The sequence below is a fragment of the Barbus barbus genome (assembly GCF_936440315.1).
Source record: "Barbus barbus genome assembly, chromosome: 21".
Lineage (NCBI taxonomy): Eukaryota > Metazoa > Chordata > Actinopteri > Cypriniformes > Cyprinidae > Barbus > Barbus barbus.
In genome coordinates this window covers 24,011,087-24,027,556 of record NC_136749.1, presented here as the reverse complement: position 1 = coordinate 24,027,556, position 16,470 = coordinate 24,011,087, and the positions used below count along the sequence as shown (strand labels likewise).

Sequence of the window (16,470 nt, the reverse complement as noted above, 5' to 3'; positions counted from 1 at the left end):
GTTTACATGAATGAAGATCATTAGGTTGGTGAAAGACTGAAATTATGTCTTTTTACAAATCAAGACAATGCATTGTGGAAAATATGAGTTTTGTATAGTTTAATTTTGTGCATTAAATGGACTGTACACCAGTCCTTCAAAGAAAGGAGAAAAGAGAATGAGATTCAGATATTGACAAAAAGGTGTGATGTTGAATACTCAGGTAGAAACATTATTCAAGGCAACTTGCCCGCAAGCATATGGGCGTTTCAAAATAAAGATGCTGTGGCACGATAGCACTCCTCTACATGATTCATTGAGCTCCACCCGAATGTGTGACTTCATTGTCCCCTCTAATATCCATTCACACAGAGATTGAGATATTTACCCTGGATAGCCAGTAGGATAGCATCTTATTAATGCCCCCATTAGTAAGGTTGTCGTTAATGCGGCAAGTGGCCAGTTCCAGGAGGAAACTTCATTAGCATAATTGCTGTCTCTCTGCTTCTCATTATTGACACAAACACACTTCCTCTGTCTCTTCCTCTCTTTTTTCATCCACTTCCTCCCATTGATGTCCTGCTCAAATAGTGCATAACTAAACGTTCTAACCTTGCTTCTGGAAGAATTCATAAATATTTTTTAAATGGGTGTTGCTTCAACTTTTATGTCCCAGGGGTTGACTTTTATTTAAAGTAATAGAATGCTTTTTTCCCCCCTTATTTATATGAAGGTCACATTGCAAAAGTTTTTACTATGCTATCTACTTTTAGATCCACTTTTTGTTTAGATTTGAAGCATTTTGAAATAAATTAGCCAACTTTTTTGTCTTGCCAAGGGTAATTAAAATTTATGTATCCTATTAAATTATGTATCCTACACAATTAAATAATATCTTTCACACATTTTTTTTTTTTAAGTTTACCAAAAAGATGACAGTGTCAGTGAAAAGCATGCTTGTGAGGATAAAATAAAGGGATATCAAGGCAAGTATCAGTTGTATGCAAATTATTTTATTGTGTAATTTCCAGTCCAGCTAAGACGCAATTATTTTATATCATGCAAAAGTCTGAAAAAAAAATATTTATGTGTGTATTTAGAAATGCATAAAATGCTAGAATGAAGTCGGACATTTTATAAATAAATAAATTACCACCACACAATGCAATCAAAAACTATACATCATTTGAGATATGATGGAAATCTTAATGGCTTTCAAAAAATGACAGAATTCTCTTGTAATGTGAGTACAGTATGTCCACTTTTGGACACCATTGTTGGTCAAATTATTGAGAGCTTGAAAAGTGTATATCAAGAGAGACAATTCATCATAAGAGAGTTATGATTGTCAGAAAAATAAAGCTGCTGGATGGCTCACGTGGTGGGAAATATTGGTAAATTGTAGAATTTCTAGTCCACTTGTGTTTGAGACTCAAACGGTCATGTGTCATTTCAACATGTGACATTCATGCTGTATTGCATTCCTTGTTATTTTGTGTGTGTGTACTGTGTGTATGTGTGTGAGTCACAGTCATGTGCGTATGAGCTGGATGAGATAGACCTCACGACACGGCAGCAGGTTCTAGTTAGATTACACACTGTAATTGGCTCATCACCCACGTTTATGTAACCGGCACACAGCAAATGACTCTAGGTGTTGGAACATAGCATAGAATACAAAGATTTAATTACAACTTACATTAGTTAGAGTGTGTACTGGCATATTTTATGTAGTTAGGTGCTTAAAATAAACAGATAAATGCGATAAATCATTTCCCTGATCAGAAACTGGATTTGCAATGCATTAAACTTTCATTATGTTTCATAATTGCTGTTGAAAGAGTATGTTATACTCTTAAAACTTAAAGTTCCAAATGGGGGGTTTCACAGCGATGCCATCGAAGAATAATTTGGGTTCCTCAAAGAACCTTTGTGTGAAGAACATTTTGATAATCTAAAGAACCATTTTCCACTATAAAGAAACTATTGTGGAATAGAAAGGTTCCATGGATGTAAAAGGTAGAAATGTACAGGTTTGAAAATGAGAGACAGCTCACAAAAAGGCAAAGCAACAAGTGAAGACCAACACTGCTGCATCTTCCTTTTCCTCCCCTACTCCACGTCCATACCAAGACCTCCATTACCCATCCGTCCTCTCCAGAGACACTTTTCCACACCATCTATCATTTCATGAAAACATGTAGCCTGTGGACAACTTTCTGAAGTCTTTGTTTTAAGAGAAAATTTGCGTGCTGCTGTTTTCCTGTAGCGTCTCAGAGGCTAGACAGCTTCAGTCAGAGCGTGAGAGGAGAAAAGAGCAGAGGACTGAGGTAAATAACTTTATCAGTGGAAATCCGATTGGAGAGCTGGTGTGAGTGGTTGCTTCTTATCTAGCTGCCTCCCAGCAGTGAGATCCTTTAAACAAGTGAAAAGAGACTCGGGCTTTCGATTAGAGCCTCACCAGGACTTGAATTTCATAAAGCTCCGCAGTTTTTGTCAGATATCTCGGAGCCAAAGTGAGAGGAATGTAAAATAGAAGTGAGTGGTTGAGGAACAGAAGGGAGAGAGAAGAAACGGATGCATAGGGAGCAGAGAAGAGGTGACGGGGGCAGAGATGGAGGCTTCCTTAATCGTACTTCAGATCCCAGAGTGAGAACTCAACACCAGCATCCAATCCTCTGTCTCCACAGACCCTAAGTCACACTTCATGCACTTATAAGAGAATGAAACCAACTCAGAAATCTGAGGTAGACTTTGACGACTGCTTGTTTCCCATGATTCTTTTCTCCTGCAGGAAAGGAAGCCATTGTGGCTGCTCAGTGAGATTATGCCAGATTCTCACAGTCATTGTTCGGCGTCTCTTCGCAAGTTGTTCGCTTTTTGAAATCGCCATCCCTCCCCAAACACACAGGCGGCTTAGCGTTCTTTATATAGCTCATTTTGGTAGCCATTTATGCAAACAAAAAGACAAATCTTCCACTTTGATCGCCGAGCCATGTCTTTGCTCTGCAGGGATGCAGATTAAGCCGCGTTGTGTGAGGGGGGTTGGGGACAGTCTTATTTATATTCTATTATAGTATTTATTTAATATTTTGAATTAGATTTATATATATATATATATATTCAATTTTCTTTTTCATTTTAGTATACATTTTGTTTTCTGATTTTGTATTTTTTTTTTGTTATTTAATTATATATCTATACAGCTTTAATTGAGTATTTATTTTCATGTCTAGTTTTTGAGTTTAAGTTTTCCATCAAATATATTTATTTTTATTTTTTATTGATTTCAACTTTTTTCAATTATCCAATATACTGTAATTCCTTTTATTTTAGTTTTACGTTTAGTAATTTTAGTACTTCAACTTATTTAATTTTTTTAAGTTTAAGGTTTTCATTTATATTTTATTTGTGTTTATTTCAATTAGGCCTATTACTTTTTCACTTTTAAGTTTAGTAATTTTAGAACTTGAATTTCAACTTTTTGATTTTAGTTAGCTGCTAAGGCAACATTTCTAGTTTTTAAGTTTTTCATCTGACATATGTATTTTATTTTAATTTGAATTATTTCAGCTTTATTTAAATTTATCAAAAAATACTTTTATAGTTTTAGGTTAACAATAACAACAATGGTTGGGTAAATGTGTTTGTTTGAGTACATGGGCAAACCCCCCCATCAGACGGTCAGACGGGTCAACCCCAAACCTAATTTGCAGCGCAGATGTAGGTACCTTTCATCTCTCCCAAACGCGGGCGGTTCTGCTTTCACTTCATCTTTTAATGTTTGAAAACATTGGCATTCATGTGCCCATGTGTGCGTCTGCTTTTTGTAGACTAGCCCAGCGGGTCTGCCAGGGTCACAATCCAGCTCTGTGTGCCACTTCTTCACAGAGTCACTTGAGTGGAAAATCTAGACGTGGAGGGGACCATTTCACCTGAATGGGACATGGGAATGTTGGCAGTGGAGCGCCGCGATTTCCCTGCGGGGATTCCGGGGGCCGGATGAATGGCTGGAAGTTTTTTAGGATTTGCCACTAAGCTCGGCCAGACCAGCATACGCTGACTCGTTCCAGCGCGGCACTTCTCCATTCAAAGGAAAGAGCGTAGCCTCAACAGGGGTTAACGACAAATACAAGCACATTCAGCCTTGAGGAAATGAGCTTTCTTAAGAGCACACAAGCCCTCCTTTGGTTTCTGAGGGCTTTAGGTCATTATCAGTGTCTATAATTGCTTTCGTTAAAATTGAATGATGTATTGGCACAAATCCTGCACTTTACATGTTTTTTCATCATTTTTATTCTTGTAGGGCGCTATGCATGAGTGACGGAAGGATCCACTTTGTTTGTTCTCATCCCGTTGGAGCATCATAAATCTAGCCAGACATATGATACGCTAATGAATAATGAAGAGCAAATCTCTTTCTCGCTCTCTTTTTCAGTTTCTCTCTCATCTGTTGTTGTCTATGGAGACACTGAGGCCTGAAATGCACATTTTAACAAAGAACAGCAATTATGCTCCTCATTTGCATGACTTAACATGCATTTGCATGTGCTTGTGCAGAATGCTTTGTGTACGGCCTGTGTTTAACACGGCAGAACGTGGAGCCGTTAACAAGCTTTATCCTGAGACCGAGCCTAATGGACGACAGCCCTGCTGGAAGTTTAATGAATCTTTGCTCACAAATGTAGTGAGAGGTGGACAGACAGATGGAGTGACAGACAGAGACATTAGCTTGAAGACTTACATAGTCTACACAACTAATGTGAATGCAACAGTTTCTAACTACAGAAGCTTCATTTTACATGTGATTGCCCAATATCGGTTGCCTAATATCGGTACTATATTAGTTATCTGCTGATATTAGAGGTTTTTTTTTTTTAAAGCATCAGTATCAATTGATAATTCAGATGATATTCAACTAATTAAAATAAAGTTTTCTATAATTTTACATTTAGATTATACATTTCTTGTCATATAAAATTCATCATTAAAAGAGTAATACTATAAAATTGTAGCCTATAGCAAATCTCGGTATGAATATCCATTTTTTTAATACTGTCCGTTAAAATGTTTGATGGTTAATTTTACTTTTATCATGTAAAATGATGATTTTAGATTTTAATGTTTTATAAAAAAAATTATACAATTTTAGTGTCTGGCATTTATTGGCTATTGGCCATTCAAATTCAATTAATTATTGATTTATTGTTATCATCCATAATTTTAATACTGGTGTGTCCCCATTTAGAAACGTGTCTGTAGCTGAGTGATAATGTCTTATATAATCCACGGAATGCTCAGGGAGTTCCTCGTTGTCCATTTAGTCCAAACCTGAGAAGATCCAGTACCCATCCTGTTGAAAATCTCCTCTTTCTTCTTCAGGCTTCATGATATCGACGTGATGAAACCACACACATGGTGCACAGAATCTCTGATTGTAGCTTTTAAAAGAAATTTCCTGGCATAAATCATAAATATGATATGAGCCCTCGCATACATTTTTCAGGGCTTTATTTTTTAATGCTGAACAAAAGTTCTCAGATATTCATAATTTAAGTGACAGTTTCCATGTTTTAGATTGGTCTATTTCCACAGAGCTTATGAAATGTGGATCCGAGACGTTTGCTTGATGATGAAAACCACATTGAAAATACTCTTTATTCAGGGACCCGTTATTGTAAATGTGAGGACTGGTGAATTATTGAGAGTGTGTCCTGAGGGTGCTATGTGAAAAAAGGGAAGTACACTAACTTCTTGAGTCTCTCTGTCATTTCTCATTTGTCTTTCTTTGAGGTGGTTTATAGGGCTCAAAAACAGCTGTATTATTACATGCGGTTTGGAATATTAAGCTCAACGAGAATGTATCTGTTTTTTCTTTTAACTGTTCCTCTGCTCGCTCTATCTTTGCCATTCATTGTTTAAGTGCTCCACATGGACTGAGTCTTCTCTTCCATCACACCTGTCTTACATTACAATAGAAATGAAGCTCCCCGAAGAACAGATTGATTTATTTGTCTGAATAAGCTGCAGGTACTGTAACCACAGGAGAATTTAAGAGCATCCGATGAGACTATTTCACAAGCACATGGAGCTTACTGCATGACAATTCTTATTGCTAGTGTGGAGCTTTTTGATGATATACACTGTAAATATATATCCCAGAGGAACTGTTTATTGCTCAGATGTGGCTCTTTCAGAGCGCAGGAGTTCTGTTTTGTTAGGCTATGTTCTGTGTTTCTTGTAAAACTATGTTTCATCAAATTAGTGAAGACAAATTTATTTATATAGTACATTTCACAGTACATAGTTTCAGTGCAGCTTTACTGAAATTCATGATGTTAGTGTTTATAATTTCTTAATGTCTTAATGCCCTATATAGTGTATTTAGCAGATTAGAGTTGGGCGATAATGTAGTTAAAATTTTGCAACGATTCAAGCAATCAAGCATATAGTATATATCGTCATACACAGTGTATGTATGCAGATAAAGTGAGACATACTTATACATCCAACTATATATAGAGAGCTGGGCAATAATATATGAGGTGAGATTTGATATATAGCATATATCGCGTTACGATATTAACGATATAAACATATTACATGTATGTAAATAAAGTTGAATGTAGAGAATTAATTAAACATAAATTAAAGGAAAGCAGGTGATAATTTTGTTCATGTGTGTTTCATTTTAGTTTCAACTTGGTTTCAGATGTTTATCTGAAATAATAAAGGGAAAAAATGTGACAATTATTGACATACAGTAGAATTCTAGAGCTATGAAATTCACATAGTTTTATGGATTAATATAGATCATTTGAAATAATTTAATGAGAAATATTAGAGTCCATATTGGGATCTGAGACTTATGATTGTAGACTTCTGGTGTCTGGATAAATCTGAGCACAGTTTGAGAAAAGTGAAAGTCTCTATTTTTATCTCATCACTGTCTAGGAGAACCAATTGAGATGTTAAAGAGATCTTATTGATGAGTTTTATTTTGTCAGAGGAAGCATATAGAGAGAATCTGACTTGCTTTGAGAACATATGGAAAGAAATGTGTCTTGCTAAACCCCAGCAGCGACAGGGCAGTCAGCCTTTGTACGGAACAGATTGACTCATTTAATATGACTTTTCCCACATGGTCACCACTGAACACAGTTTGGTCTATTCTAATGAAGGAGTAGGAACAGCAAATGGAGCAGAAGACTTGCAGGTCGTAGTTTGTAAAGTCACTTCTAGATGTATTGAGAGGGAGAGATAGAGGAGATCCCAATGGTGGAAGGGTGCCTGCAGTTCTCCTAACATCAATTTGAAAATGTTTCCCATGGTCCCCTCTCCAGTAAATCCTGTCAGACTCCACCAAGGTAATTGAGTTTCTGCAGAGGCGAAATGAAACTGAAGTTTCAGCAGCAGCATCAAAGGGAAAGGCGCTGCTTGTGGTTTGTCTACTCCTCACAGCCCAAGCGATCGATTTAATTCCTTGTAGTAAAGGGGAGAGTGGAAAGATGGATCCAGGATCAGGTATCTCATAGATCCGGCAGAGTTCTGCAGAGCACCTCTATGCCATGTGGGTAAAAATACCTTGATGTGCGAGATTATGTATGTGAGCAACCTTACACTAAAAGTACCTCTCATCGGAGGGCACCTTTGATCACATATTGATGGTGAGTTGTAAACAGACGCCCTTGCTGTATCGCTTTAACCCAGTGGTTTTCAAAGTGTGGGGTGCACCCCCTAAAGCAGTGCCACTGTTCTTTTATTTATTTTAGTATGTTGTAAATATATCATGGCATACCAGTTTTTTTATAATTAACTCTTTCCCAGCCATTGACGAGTCATCTCGTCTTTTACTAGAAAACACTACTATCGTACCACCTCTTTTTTTTTTACAAAGCAGATCATAGATCATATATTTTGTTTGTAGCCTATAAAACAGCTTCATAAATAGGAATTTAGGATTTCAATACATGAGGATTCTGAATGGGATTTTTTAGCGAGCCATTAAATGACTTGAGACTCGACTCGGACTCGTGACCAAAGACTCGATACTTGACTCAGACTCCAGTGATTAAGACTTCAGATTTGACTCGGACTCCAAGTTAAAGACTTGTGAACATCTCTGGCAGATGCATATGGAAAATAATGCAAATCAAAACTGCCTAATGTTATAGAGTGAAATATCGATCCAGGTTGTGATGGAAGCAATCTACTGCATCTATGCTTTGATCATCATACTGAATATGATCCAGATGTAGTTTTTGATAAAAATGCAATTTTCTTTTTGCTCAAAATGTTGCTTTTTATGAAACGGACATACATTCAATTGATAAAAAAGAAAGCTTGAAGCTAGAATAAAATAGTTTTTTTTTTGCTTGTTTGTTTAAAAGTAGAGGTTCTTTATTTTGTTTTATTGCATGTTCAGATATTCATGCAAGAAAATATTCCGATAAAAAATGATCAGAAATGCTGGCAGTGGCTGGCAGCTTTTTTTCAAAATCACTTGCAAGGAAAGAGTTAAATATTTTTGTGTACTTTGTCAACATAAAGTAATTGAACAACAGAAAATAACTGAACAATGTAGGCCTACTGACATAAAGTATAGCAATTCAGTGAAAAAGAATATGCCTTTTTAATAAAAAAAAATTGTCCTTTTTAATATAAATATGTAAGAATTTACACTACCGGTCAAATTTTTATTCAGAACTTTTATTCAGCAAGGATGTATTAAATTGATCAGAAGTGACAGTTTTACTGTTCGACTTTTACATTGTTACAAATTTTTTTTTTATTTTGCACTTTCTATTAATCAGAGAATCCTGAAAAAACGTATAATGGTTTCCTCAAAAATATTAACAGCACAACTGTTTTCAACATAATACCAAAAAATGTTTCTTGAGCATCAAACCTGCATGTTAGAATGATTTCTGAAGAATCGTGTTACTGTATTAATGGCTGCTTGTCATCACATTATATTAAAATTGAAAATAGATATTTTAAATATTAAAAAATCACAATATTACTGTTATTGTATTTTTGATTAAATACATGTATCCTTATATTTGTGAATATATTATCTTATATATTTGTGAAATCAAAATGATTTATATAAATGTTTTTTTTTCACAATTTTTTGATGTGGTGGGTACAAATGTTCATCTTTAAAAGTAGGGCATCACCAAAAACAATTAAGAACCACTACTTTAACCTACAATGAAAAGCCATATGAAATGGCAGGTGTCACATAAAGATATGTCAGACAAGGTTGGACAGTATAGACTTGACTTGAGTTGATCAGTTAACACAACAGTTAACTTGCTTCTCCACCTCCTCTCGGGCCTCTTTGCCCTCTACTCTTTTTGGTTTCACACTGCCCAGACATGGCATGTGTGAGGGGATATAGAGAAGAGTTCTCTCGCCCTTTAATGACTCCAGGTCTGAGTTGGAGCAGATCAGAGGTAATGAGACATCCTTTGATATAACGGCTCCACTCCATCCAGGAGAGTGATAGAGAGCGTGTGCCGCACTGGCAGGCTTCCTTTGAGAGGTGTGTGCTGGTGCTGATCACGGTCATTATCTCACCTTAGGACTCAGCAGCCGTAACCCTTGCACACACATGCAGAGCCTCTAATTGAGTTTCTGTGTTGTGCTGACTGAGCTTTGATTCGCCCACGAGTGGTCAGAGAGAGGTGCTTGCCTTCCATGTTTCTAAGTCTTTTACTATCTCTCTCTGTGGTCAGACAGCATCTTAATCCCAGCATCCCAGATGACTTCTGATGCACTCTAATCATCTACAGAACAAGATTATGAAATTAAGCATTACTTTGACCCTCTGTTGGAAAACAGGTCATCCAGCTTAAGGTGGTACAGCTGTGTTGTAGCTGGTCTAAAATGGTTTAGTTGTGAAAACCACCAAAAAATTTGGTAACATGTTTTAAAACCCAAATTGACTATGGTAAAATAACATGTTCTAGTTTTACCAGTCAGGGCTTTTGACTGAGATTGCCTACCAGTTTTGTTGGTAAACTACTTAAACTAGCTCACTAAACAGACACATGAAATGACATTCACAACCCATAAATACACTACTGTTCAAAAATTCAGGGTCAGTAAGATTTTTATGTCTATTTATGTATTTAATTTTATTTATTTTTTGAAATAAATAAATTAATACTTTTATTCAGCAAGGATGCAATAAAATTGGTCAAAGGGCAAAGCAAACATTTCTATTTTTATTGAACTTTCAATTCATCAAAGAGTTCTTAAAAAAATCTATCTTACTTTCCACAAGAATATATTTTTATGATTTTTGAAGGATAATGTGAAACTGAAAATTGTTATGCCATCACAGGAATAAATTACATTTTAAAATGTATTTGAATAGAAAACAGTAATTTTAAATTGTAATAATTTTCCACAATATTACAATTTTTTTGCTGTATTTTTTATCTAACAAATGCAATCTTTGTGAGCATAAGAGACAACACTTAGTAACCACTGCAAATATATAAGAGAAACATAATTTAAAAAGAAAAGAATAGAATGCATTGTATAAAGTAGGCACCATCAGCAGTTGTTACTTGTAACGGTAGTAGTTGATGAAATTAACAGTTGGATGTGCCAGAACTTTCTTCAGTTAAACAAGGAGAAAACTGAAGTCATTGCATTTGGAAACAAAGATGAAGTTCTCAAGGTGAATGCATACCTTGACTCTAGGGGTCAAACAACTAAAAATCAAGTCAAGAATCTTGGTGTGATTCTTAGTTTCAGTAGTCATGTCAAAGCAGTAACTAAATCAGCATACTATCATCTCAAAAACATTGCAAGAATTAGATGTTTCGTTTCCAATCAAGACTTGGAGAAACTTGTTCATGCCTTTATCACCAGCAGGGTGGATTATTGTAATGGTCTCCTCACCGGCCTTCCAAAGAAGACCATTAGACAACTGCAGCTCATCCAGAACGCTGCTGCCAGGATTCTGAGTAGAACCAGAAAATCTGAGCATATCACACCAGTCCTCAGGTCCTTACACTGGCTTCCAGTTAAATTTAGGATTGATTTTAAAGTACTTTTACTCGTTTATAAGTCACTCAATGGCCTAGGACCTAAATACATTGCAGATATGCTCACTGAATATAAACCTAACAGACCACTCAGATCATTAGCATTGAGTCAGTTAGAAATACCAAGGGTTCACACAAAACAAGGGGAGTCTGCTTTTAGCTATTATGCGGCCCGCAGTTAGAACCAGCTTCCAGAAGAGATCAGATGTGCTAAAACATTAGCCACATTTAAATCCAGACTCAAAACTCATCTGTTTAGCTGTGCATTTATTGAATGAGCACTGTGCTACGTCCGAACTGACTGCACTGTATTTTGTGTATAATCTTTTTTTTCTAACTGTTCTAAATTCATTTTAAATCAATTTTTAAATCATTTTAAATGTTTTTACATTTCTGGTTTTATTGTAGTGATTATTTGTTTTTATGATTATTTTACTTACTTTTATGTAAAGCACTTAATTACCATTGTGTATGAAATGTGCTATATACATAAACCTGCATTGCCTTGCCTTGCTTAAGTAACTTAAGTTGTTGAAAGATGCAAAAAGAAAGTAAAGATGCACACTGATGAAAGTAAAAAAGATTATCCAAAAGGGCACTTAAAAATCAGTTCAATGAGAACATTATGTTCATTAGAAAACCTACTGATTCTTAAAGTACCTAGAGACCAATAGGATCTGAATGTAGTACCAAGTTTGTTTAAACTCCAATGAGCCATTCAACCAGTTGATGCAGAGAAAATTCAGAAGATGGTTGTTGGCTGAACCATTTCTTTATGTTTAAGAGTATGGGCCTTAATTCAGTCCAGTTTCCAAAGAAAGGAGGAACAGTTGGTGACCGATTTAGAGCAGCGCATGTGTGTTTTTATGGTTTAGGTCAGCGCTGTGCTGTCCTGCGCGCCGGCTCCTGCTGTATTTCACTGTGGAGTGAGGACGTGTGTCCACAAACAGCCTGGGGGCTTTCAATCAGATCTCACCCGCTGAAATGAAAAGGAAATAAACAGCAAAAGGAAAAAAGGGGAGCAAGAGTGAGAGAGAAAACACATCACTAAGATGGAGGATCTATCTCTTAGTCATGTTGTTGCATTTATCTGAGTGGTTTCTCCGCTGCTCTCTCTCTCGTTTTTTTGAAAGTCTGTTTACCTTTTTCCCCCTGGTGCAGTATTGCTAGGATTTTAGATGACAGTGTATGAAATATACAACATGCCCAAGCTTTGATATAACATAGAAGAGAATAGAGCAGTTGCATTTGTCAGTGAGATACAAGCACTGTGTGTGTGTGTGTAAAAACATCCCACACAGATGTCGGTTTGAAATCAACAGAACAGAGGAAACATAATTATATGTGTTTAGTTCCTCCCCTCATCTCTCTCTCTGCGTGCTCTCATCAGTGGTGAAAAATGGGCTTAATTAACCTGCAGGAAACTTTGTGAATGTGTATGATGCGTGGAAGCGTGTGTGTGAATTATGTTTCTTTTTCAACAATTGTGTCTAATTGAGAGCGGAGGAGAGAAGCAGTATGTTACAACTTTGTGGTGGATTTCTCTCTGTAAAACATGCTTCAGAGCGATGTGGCTGTATTGATATATGGCTATATATTTTTAATTGCTATTAATCAGATAAATAAATAATGTGTGTGTGTGTGTGTGTGTGTGTATGTGAGACCCTGGCCATGAAAACCCAGCTAAAGTAATTTTTTGTGATTTACTGTTTTCTACAAAATAAATATATATATATATATACTTTTGCATAAAAATAAACTATTTTAAGTAAATGCTATTTATTTTGAACTTTCTATTCCTTAAAGAATCCTGGAAAAATGACAGCTGAAAATTCAGCTTTGCCATCACAGGAATAAATTCCATTTTAAAATATATTCAAATTAAAAAATTTGGTTAACATTGTAATAATATTTCACTGTATTTTTGATCAAATATATGCAGCCTTGGTGGGCAAAAGAGACTTCAAAAACATTTTAAAAATCATACTGCCCCCAAAATGTTGAACAGTAGTATAAAACAAAACATTTATGGTTTGCTAACAACAATAATTTATAAAAAACAATGGCATCAATTATATTTTAATTAAGTAAACATTGATTTAAGAACAGTGTCAGGGTGAAATTGTTTTAGTGTGTGTGTGTGTGTATGTGTAATATGGTATGACTAAAAGTGGGCCACAATGCGAGATCATTAATTAGGATGCACTGTGCTTTCGAGCTCTTGCTGGGTCAGAACAGCCCCCACAGTCTACAAACACATACACAGTACTCCAATAATGAGGCCCTGTCTGTGTCACACACTGCACTCTGTCACTGCCTACAGATTAGTATGCACACTTACACACCTACACTAACGGCCATGTTTTCTCTACCTTTGTGTGTGTGTTTGGGTGTTCCTTTCACCCTGCTCAGTGTGAGACATCGTTTTCACTCCTGGCTCGTTCAGAGCATTTCTAATGCATTTTTACAATATGGTAATATATGCATATTCAATGCATAAATACATCAGTGCATTTAGGCATATATGAAGATAGCAAACATGCTTGGATCCACACCAAATCAATCGCTTCGAGATCACCTGAACGAGGTTGGTCTTTGCCTTATTAAAAATAAACTCTGGAGCAGCTCAGGTGCGGATATGGTGTGTCTGCTGATGTTTCGTGTAGCTATAACTATAACTAAAACCCAAAGTAGGGTTAAAAATCAGTTTATTTTCGCACTCACTCACTCTTTGAGATGTCTCACCCGGAGGAATTTCAGTGTGCAGTTCATGAGTGAGGGTGACAGAGAGAAAAAGACAAAGGCCCTGATTTGAAAACTTAATTACATCCCTGGAAAAGCATGTCATCAGAACAACAATGAGATATACATTGTTGAGTGTTTAATTGAGCATGAAAATAGCTCTCTTTTTAGATCGCAACGCAGAAACTGCTTCTGCCAGCCCAGCAAGGGCAAGGCAATTACGCGAGCTCACCGGCATGCTGTTTGCATGTCACAAAGACTTAACCCTGCAAAGCGGAGACTTGACTCAGGGGGACACCTGCACTGTCCCAGTCACTATGACAACTTGGCCTACACTGTCATTCACCAAGACACCTGCAAGTCTCTCCCTATGCTGTGTGTGTGTGTGTAATTCCAGATCATCTGTTCAGGTGGTCCTGTAGGGAGGTATCCAGCTGCAAGAGTGACTTCAGGGACACGCTATCAGAAAGGGCTCAGAGTGAGGAGAGACACGGTTTCTGGTTTCTCAGAGTCTTTGGTTTGGTGCTGATGTAGTCCTTCTGAAACAGACTAACAATGTCAAATTTTCAAGATGGTGGAGTATTTTTTTATTAATGTACACAAGGACTGGGCAATAATTCCTCCCTTCTAGCAATGTCACTCACATGAGATCACAATGATTCATGAATGATTCAAGTCTGGCCATGCATTTTTTCTTTGTTCAAGAAGTTTAGTCGGATAAATGTAACAAAAGAGAAGAAAAGATGATTGAAATTTATGCTAAATGTAGACTTTAACCGCTGTGATTCATTGAACAGTGAGTTGAATTCAAGACCTGGATCAATCCAATTCAGTGGCGTGCACAGAGGGAGGGGGGCTGGAGCACCTGCCCCTTTGAGGTCTGACACTAAAGTGCCCTTGCGGTCCGGTGTATGTGCCCCCGGTCCACAATCTCTGTTGAGGGGGAACCCCCCCACCCCCCAGTCCGTGGTTATGCCCATACGATTCATTCAACAGATTCATAGGAGTCAAAACAACAGTTCATTCATAAATAATTTAATTCAGACATCACTGCTATTTTTCATTAATTCAAATGAATATTCAATAAACTAATTTCAGTTTAAAGCTAATTTGATCATTAGAATTTTATGGGTCTATTTTTTTTTTTTCATATTTTTTTTACTTGGCACCAGCATTGATTTTCAAATTCTTAATGATATTTATGTTTCTTAACCATATTTATGTTTGTTCTGAAGAAGAAAGAAAGGCATGCTTTTTGCTCTTGCTTTTTTCAAGATTCTTCCAAACCAAATTATCTATGCTTTACTGTCCAAAAATTTGAGACTAAAAGCATATATACAGTGTTTGTGTGTATATAGATATATAACATAACTTAACTTTAATCTGTTAAATCATGAAACAGCAAACTCTAAGCAATACAATTTTCCTTTGTCGTTTGTGTTTTGCCCTTATGGTGAATCAGCATTGATTCATCAGTTCATATCCACTCAAAGGCATTGTACCGTATTCTTCCCATCCTCCAGTTCCTTTGAGTTGCTCTTTAGATGCAGACGAACATAGTAACAAAAGAAAAGCTGCACATGTTCGATGTGGCTGACGACCATTTAAGTCTCTTTGAATGGAATCTAATTTTCCCCAGTCGGCATCGTCTTCTGTTACATCCTCTCGCCAAATTACCGCACACCAAATTAGGCCAAAAACACAACACAAACACAGCACGCACCGTTTCCGTCCCTCGTTCTTTAATCGCTCTTCGTTTTGTTGTTGTTTTTTTAACGTAACAATCCGTGACATCTTCTGTATTGATATTCAAATTAGTACAGAGCTTTGGGTGGACTTAGATGAAATTCACCAGCTATTTATACACAAAGCATATTATATCCCAACGCTTTGCTTCACCGCCATCCAGGCTTAGCTTGGATTAGCAAGGCGTAAACAAACGCACGAAGACCTTCGCGCTTTCTCCTCAGATTTTTTCTCACGTTATCTGAACTAGCAAACTGGGATGCCGAAAAGATAAAGCAATTGTTTCATTGTGTTTTATGCACAGGGTCAGAAAGAGATCCCAGTTGGGGGATATTGTTCTTTTGAAACAAAGAGCAAGATGCCCAGTCATGAAACAGAAAAATCTCACTCTTTCATTAACAGACAGGCTTGTTATTTCTATCATAGCTAAAAAGCATTTTTACCCGTTCCTTCCTCCCTTATTCTCTCAATCCGAGGGGTGTTTATCTTTCTTCAGGATGTGGTGATGCTGTCACAGCTGTTTTGGAGGATTTGAGTAGAGATCCATTTGTTGGAAGCCTTGCCAGGGTTCCTCGGGCGTCCCTTGAACTACCCTCTCCCTGCTGGAGGTTTGTTGACTGAGCCTGTGGCCCATTAGCCTCTCAGGTGTGGGTGTTGGCCGTTGGGGTTTGATCCACATCTGTTGGACCTTTAGGCCACCCCATGGTGGGCTGCACATAGAGCTGTGTGTGAGGTAGGAGGGTCGCTTCTAAGGTCTGTGATTCCACATGGAGAACTCAGATCTTTAGAGAAACATGAAAATGTTGAGCCCCTAAATTACACACAGTATCAGACAAGAAGTCACCTACCTTTGCCTCGTCTGCTAACCATAATTTGGCCAAAAACACTCAATACCATTCCCCATTTTAAGAAAAAGTTGATTCATAATGATTCATAATTC

General features: G+C 36.9%; 1 protein-coding gene across 1 annotated transcript in view; it reads left to right on the top strand.

Moving 5' to 3' along the window:
- The window catches only part of LOC306887595 (neural-cadherin-like), a gene marked incomplete at its 5' end in the record, with an annotated part of 110,914 nt that overhangs the window by 34,740 nt on the left and 59,704 nt on the right, over positions 1-16,470 (top strand). The gene's annotated exons all lie outside the window — the stretch shown is intronic.